Raw genomic sequence first — 7,918 nt, 5'->3', positions numbered from 1 at the left:
GGTGGGCCGAGGCCCATGGGGGGGGGCACGGTGGCCAGCTGGGCCAGTCGGCCCAGTTGAGGGGGGGGGCCCTTTTCCTTTTTCTTTTTTTTTTATTCCAGCAGCATTTTGCCTTTTCTTTTAGCCATTAAAGACTTTGCAAAAATTATGCCATTGGCCAAAATAATTTCAAAGAAGTATATTGCACTACCAAAAAAAAGGGGGGAGGCTTTTGGAAAAGTTGCCAATTTTATAAATTAAAAAGGGCATTTAATTTATTGCTTAGGCCACTGTTTGAAGTAGCTTAGGCCACTCAAACCTTTTTGCAAAAAAGTTGGTTCACCACCAATATTAGTTGTGGAATATTCTGCACATGATGAACATTTTTGTTTTCATGTCTGAGCCTTTTGAATTTCAGACAAAATTTGAATTTGAATTCAACTGGAATTTAAAAGAGAAAGGAGACAATTATGATCAGGAACATGTTTAGCAAAAAGATTAACTTAACCCCAGGGGTTACTGTAGCATCATTACACCGGGGTGTTACAACTCTCCTCCTCTAAAAGAAATTCTCGTCCCGAGAATTAAGAGGTAGAAGGGAAAAGATCGGGGTATTCAGCCCGGAGGTTATCTTCGCGTTCCCAAGTGGCTTCCTCTTTAGTATGATTCGACCATTGCACCTTGAGGAACTTAGTAACCTTCTGGCGGGTTCGACGTTCAGCTTCTTCAAGAATGCAGATCGGATGCTCCTTGTATGTGAGATCATCTTGAATTTCAATCAATTCCGGATCCACTTCACGTTCCGGATCCTTGAAGCATCGACGAAGTTGCGACACATGGAAGACGTCATGAACGTGAGAGAACTGAGGTGGCAACTCCAGTTGATAAGCCACCAGTCCACGACGGGCGAGAATACGGAAGGGACCAATGTAGCGAGGAGCTAACTTTCCCTTGACTCCGAACCGATGAGTGCCTCTCAAAGGAGTGACACGCAGATAAGCTTGTTCACCAGGTTGATAAGTTGAACCCCAGTGTTTCCGGTCATAGTTGCTCTTCTGGCGGGATTGGGCCGCCTTGAGATTATCCCGGACAATGCGAACCTGCTCTTCAGCTTGTTGAATAATGTCCGGACCAATGAGTGCTCGTTCCCCAGTTTCGGACCAATTCAGAGGGGTTCGGCACTTACGTCCATAAAGCACTTCAAAGGGTGCCATCTTCAAGCTGGCTTGATAGTTGTTGTTATAAGAGAACTCCGCATAAGGGAGAGATTCTTCCCACTTCTTGCCGAAAGAAATAACACAAGCTCGAAGCATGTCTTCAAGAATTTGATTGACTCGCTCGACTTGGCCTTGGGATTGGGGATGATAAGCAGTGCTCCAGGTAATATGAGTTCCCATTGCCTCTTGGAAACTATCCCAGAACTTAGAAGTGAAAATACTGCCGCGGTCTGAACTGATCTCCTTCGGAATGCCGTGGAGTGACACAATTCGGGAGATATACAAGGTTGCCAATTGACTAGCAGTGATAGTCTCCTTGACTGGCAGAAAGTGAGCAACCTTCGAGAATTGGTCGATGACGACAAAGATAGCATCGTTACCTTTCTGAGACTTGGGAAGGCCAGTGACGAAGTCCATTTGGATCTTATCCCACTTCCATTCAGGAATCGAAAGCGGTTGTAGAAGTCCAGCCGGTTTTTGATGTTCTGCTTTGACGCGACGACAAACGTCACATTCTTCAATATATCGAGCAATGTCTTGCTTCATCTTAGACCACCAGTACTTCTGACGGATGTCAAGATACATCTTGGTACTTCCCGGATGAATAGAGAGAGGGGTGTCATGCGCTTCTTTCATCACCTTCTCTGTCATAAGCTCGAACCGGGGTACGACAATGCGATCTCTGAAGTATAAGGTTCCATCTTCACCAAGTGAGAAATCTCTGGATTTCTCTAAGGCAAGATCCTTTTTCATCAGATCAACATGAGCATCTTTGGCTTGAGCAGACTTGATTGCTTTCAGAAGAGTTGGTTCCAAAGCAAGATTATTCAGAGAACCCTGTGGAACTAGTTGAAGGTTCAGCTTGCATAGCTCTTCATAAAGGCGGGGTTGAGCTTTGTAGACCTGGTGATTATTGCAATAAGACTTTCGGCTTAGGGCATCGGCCATTACATTAGCCTTGCCAGGTGTATAAGATATACCGCAGTTGTAGTCAGCAATAGCTTCCATCCACCGCTGCTGACGGAGGTTCAGATCTGGCTGAGTAAATAGGTACTTCAGACTCTGATGATCAGTGAAGATCTCACAACGATTACCGAGAAGGTATTGTCGCCATAGCTTCAATGCAAAGATAACCGCTGCAAGCTCAAGGTCATGAACCGGGTAGTTTTCTTCGTGAGGACGCACTTGACGGGAGGCATAGGCAATCACCCTGCGCTCTTGCATTAGAACACAGCCTAATCCTTGACGTGAAGCGTCACAATAGATGACAAAGTCCTTGCGAGAATCAGGGGGAGCAAGCACTGGGGGAGAAGTCAGTTTATCCTTGAGTGCCTGGAAACTTTCCTGACATTTGTCTGTCCAATCGAACTTAACGCCTTTGTGAAGCAGATTAGTCAGTGGCTTGGCGATCTTGGAGAAGTTCTCGACAAAGCGGCGACAATAGCTGGCCAGTCTGAGAAAGCTTCTGACTTGCTTGACAGTCTTCGGAGGGGTCCAGTCAAGAATAGCCTGAACGCGCTCTGGGTTGACGGCAATACCATCCTTGGAGATAACATGACCAAGGTAGGTGACTTCGGGTAACCAGAATTCACACTTGGAATACTTGGCATAAAGTTGATGGTCTCGAAGCTTCTCCAGAACAAGACGAAGATGTTCAGCATGTTCTTCTTTATTCTTCGAATATACCAGTATATCATCCAGATAGACTACGACGAACTTGTCGAGGTAATCCATGAATATATAGTTCATCAGACGAGAGAATGTAGCTGGAGCATTGGTTAAACCGAATGACATGACGGTGTACTCGTAAGAACCATAACGAGTCACAAATGCGGTCTTTGGAATATCCTCTTCACGAACACGGATCTGGTGGTAACCCAACCTCAAGTCGAGTTTAGAGAATATCGATGAACCAGCCAGTTGATCATACAGATCATTGATCCGAGGAAGGGGATATTTGTTTTGAATTGTAGCTTGGTTGATAGGACGATAGTCTTGGACCAAACGGTTCGTACCGTCCTTCTTCTTGACGAAGAGAGAAGGTGCTCCCCAAGCAGAGGAACTTGGACGAATGAAACCCTTGTGAAGAGATTTGTCGATTTCCTCCTTAAGCTCAAGGAGTTCATGAGGTGGCATCTTGTAGGGTCGTTTTGCAATAGGAACGGTGCCTGGTTTCAAGTCGATGACGAACTCGACAGCCCGGGCAGGGGGTATTCCTGGAAGTTCTTCTGGAAATACGTCTTGGAAGTTGCGAACGACTGGAATCTTTTCAATTCCCTCAAGAGGTGCCGCGTTCAACGCATTCAGAGCATAAAGTCGTGCTTCAGCGTTTTGAACAAGCTGAGCATGGTAGGTTACAATCTCATCTGAAGGATGTAGGAGGTGAACGACCTTGGTAGCGCAAACGATAGAGGCAGTATGCGCTTTCAACCATTCCATTCCCAGAATGAGGTCAATATTGGAAGACTCCAGAATAATGGGAGAAACAAGGAATTCCAACCCTTCAATTTCAACAGGAACGTCGCGACCAATCATGGTAGTTCGACACTGACCCGCAGGGGTGCGTACCACTATCGGAGTGTTCATGGGCTCGCATCGAATGTCATGTGCGTAAGCAAAATTTTCTGACATGAATGAATGTGATGCTCCTGAATCAAACAAAACAGAAGCTGGTACTGAATTAACAAGGAGAGTACCCATCACAGTGGCAGGCTGGTCTTGAGCTTCATTCAGATCAATATGATTAGCCTGACCACGACCATAAGGTCTGGCATTGTTGTTATGGGGCTGATTGTTACGGTCAGTTGAAGATAGAGCCAGCTGGCTCTTTTTCTGAGTGCACTCTTTAGCAAGGTGGCCGGGGCGGCCACATCTGAAGCACAGACCATCATTGGGATCGGGAGCAGGAGCTTGGGATGGTACATCTCGAAGAGGCTGCCTCTCTGGTGGAGGAGGCAGACGAGGTGCAGCATAGGACTGTCTTGGTGTAGGTGCGGTTGGACGATACATGCTGTGGGGAATCCATATCCGACGCTTCTGCGCTGACGGGCCCGAAGATGGGCCAGCGTCACGGCTACGCCTGAGGGATCCCTGGTGTTCCTGAAGACCAGTCTCAACCTGAATAGCCTTGTTCACCAAGGTGGCGAAGTCGGCAAAGTCATGAACGAGCAATGCTAGCTTAATATCAGGGTGAAGTCCATCACGAAACTTCTCTTGCTTACGAGCATCAGTTGCAATGTCTTCTTCAGCATAACGTGACAAGTCCAGAAATTCCCGTTGATAAGCATCTACAGTCTTGTTGCCTTGGGTGAGGTTGCGGAACTCTCGCTTCTTCCTGTCCATGGTTCCCTGAGGAATGAAACGGGCACGGAAGGCAGCTTGGAAATCCGGCCAAGTAATGACCGTTCCAGCAGGTAGGGTACGCCTGTGGCTGTCCCACCATTGAGCAGCAGGACCCTTCAGAAAGAAAGATGCGAAGGTGACATAGCTGGCAGGGGCAACACTAGCAGACTCCATTTCATATGTGATGTCGCGGAGCCAGTCATCAGCATCAAGGGGTTGAGTTGAGCTGCGGTAGATAGATGGGTTGAGGCGCATGAAGTCCTGCAGAGTTACTCGGGTTGGATGTTGATTCATGTTCGGACGAGGAAATTGAGCCATCATTCCTTCCATGAACTGGCGAGTCAACTCAAACTGTTGCATCATTCCAGTAAAGAATTCAGGCGGTGGTGGATCGTTGGCACCACGGCCACGTCCAGCGGGTCTAACCATCCTGCTAACATGTAACAGGGGTAGTTCGGCATTGAGCATTTGCAAAGACAAGGATCATTCATGATGAAAACATGCATAATGAAGGAGGTACGATGGATTCCACTCCGTAGTCAACACGACAGGGTGTGCACCACTCAAAAAGCTATTCTAAGGAATAACTATGGCTTCATCCAACTTCGGGGTGAATGTGGTCACGGGATCCTAATGTTAGTAAATTCATTTAACCCGAGTAGAAGAGAGTTCAGAGTCCCAGAGTATAGACGAGGAGTAAAAGATGCTAATACCACCCATATGGCGACGTGGGCCCGTAAGCCACACAGCCAAGTTAGTAAAACAGTTTTGGACGACTAGACTCAACTTCGGCCAAGGAGTTGGAAAGGGGGCTACCTACAGGCAGTCGGCTCTGATACCAACTTGTGACGCCCTCGATTCAATCGTACACTAATCATACACGCAAATGTGTACGATCAAGATCAAGGACTCACGGGGAGATATCACAACACAACTCTAGATACAAATTAAAATAATACAAGCTTTATATTACAAGCCAGGGGCCTCGAGGGCTCGAATACATCAGCTTGAATACAAACGAGTCAGCGGAAGCAACAATATCTGAGAACAGACATGAGTTAGACAAATTTGCCTTAAGAAGGCTAGCACAAAACAACAACGATCGATAAGGCAAGGCCTCCTGCCTGGGAGCCTCCTAACTACTCTTGGTCGTCGGCGTCCGTCACGTGGTAGTAGGCACCCTCGGGGTAGCAGCAGTCGTCAAAGGTGGCAGCTGGCTCCTGGACTCCACCATCTAGTTGGAACAACCAGAAAGAAGAAAAAAGGGGGAAAAGGGGAAGCAAAGCAACCGTGAGTACTCATCCAAAGTACTCGCAAGCAAGGGTCTACACTACATATGCAACACTATCAAAGGAAGGTTGTATATGTGGACTGGGCTGCAGAAAAGCCAGAATAGAGAGAAGGTCTAGTCCTATCGAAGACTAGCATCTTCTGGGAACCACCATCTTGCAGCAAACAGGAGGGTGTAGAGTAGCATAAAGTAAAGTGGTAGTAGTGTTATCCACCTCGGCCAGAGATCCTTTCTCGACTCCCTGCGAGAAAGCAATCCCAGAGCCATACTATCCCGTTATCATCACAATCAAATCCTCATCACCATCCAGTTCTCATCACAAGTATCCAGTTCTAGTTGTATCGATCGGGATACAACTCCAAGTGTCCGTTACCGTAGGACAGGCTATCGATAGATGTTTTCTTCCCTGCAGGGGTGCACCAACTTACCCACCACGCTCGATTGACTCCGGCCGGACACACTTTCCAGGGTCATGCCCGGCCTCGGCCAAACAATACGCCGCAACCCGACCTAGACTTAACAGAGAGGTCAGCACGCCGGACTAAACCTATGCCCCCAGGGGTCATGGGCCATCTCCCCGGAAACTCCTGCACGTTGCGTACGCGGCCGGTGAGCAGACCTAACTACCTCCCTAAAAAGGCAGGAGCTTACCAGTCCAACCCGGCGCGCGCCGCTCCGTCGCTGACGTCTATTAAGCTTCGGCTGATGTACACGACGCAGAACGCCCATACTATGCCCACGTGATGGTTAGTGCTATCAGGCCAGAGGCCCCTCGGATCAAATATCCAAATCGTAGTGGATTAGGAACGCGCGGTAACAAGCAGAGACTCACGAAAGAGGTGACCCCGTTGCCCCGTCTCGAGGACTTGCGGCAAGGGCTAAGAATGCCCGGCCCCGCCTCGTAATTATCTCACGGGCACCTTCCAGGTCAACCCGTCTCCACATCACTTTCCAAGTAACAGTTGTAAAGTCCAAGTATCCGTGTGTCCAAACATCAAGAGGAAAACCCAAGGAATCACCCCGGGAGGGTTCCACTCAATGTAATCATCAAGGTGAACGTAGAGGAATCACCCTCGAGGTTCACACTTGAGGGGTTGCACGACAGAGCCGTATCGGAAGTGGTTAAGGAGGAAATCACCCTCGATGACCACGACCGAATAGCTACACTACAGGTTAACATCAGAAGTGCTGTAGAGGTCTCACCCTCGGCACTCGATAGTAACCCAGCAGTGTCGAGCAACTAAGGGGAAAGTGATGTGCGGTGCCGGGGCCTGGTCTTCAATCCCGTTGATCGGGTCTTCAATGATGAAGCAGGGGCAACAAGGACAAGGTGGGGGTCACTGATGGATCACTAACCAACCTATACTAAGCAGTTTAGGATAAGCCGGTAAGGTAACAATAAGCAGGTTACAAAAAGAGGCTATGCATCAGAATAGGTGCAAACAATAACAGTAGCAAAATCTAATGCAAGCATGAGAGAATGGAATGGGCGATATCGGGATGATCAAAGGGGGGGCTTGCCTGGTTGCTCTGGCAAGGAGGGGTCGTTGTCAACGACGTAGTCGATCACCGGGGCATCAGCGGCCTCGGGGCCTACCGGAGAGAAGAGGGGGAAGAAACAGTAAATACATAGCAAACAGAGGTAACACCAAGCATGACATGACGATACGTAGCGCTAAGCGTGCTCTAACGCGGTCCTAGACGTTATAGGTGAAGGGGGAAAACAACCGGGAAGGTGTTCCCGGTTCCGGACCTGTGTCAGACAGATGACCGGAGGGGGAAAGTTCCATGTTCAGCATGCTAGGGGCATGTGACAGATGAACAGACCGCGTATTCGGATTCGTTGGATTTTTCTGAGCAACTTTCATATAGAAAACATTTTCATCCGAGCTACGGTTTATTTTCTATGATTTTCTAAAGTTTTACAATATTCTGAAATTGTTTTAATTACTAAATTCATCAGAAAAGAATTATGACGTCATGCTGGCGTCAGCCCTGCGTCAGCGGTCAACAGACCAGTTGACTAGTCAATGGGGCCCATGCGGGGCCCATAGGCAGTGACAGGGCGTTGCCCAGTCAGCATTTGACC

This window comes from Triticum dicoccoides, chromosome 5B (genome assembly GCF_002162155.2).
Source record: "Triticum dicoccoides isolate Atlit2015 ecotype Zavitan chromosome 5B, WEW_v2.0, whole genome shotgun sequence".
Lineage (NCBI taxonomy): Eukaryota > Viridiplantae > Streptophyta > Magnoliopsida > Poales > Poaceae > Triticum > Triticum dicoccoides.
Note: the sequence above shows the minus strand (reverse complement) of the source record.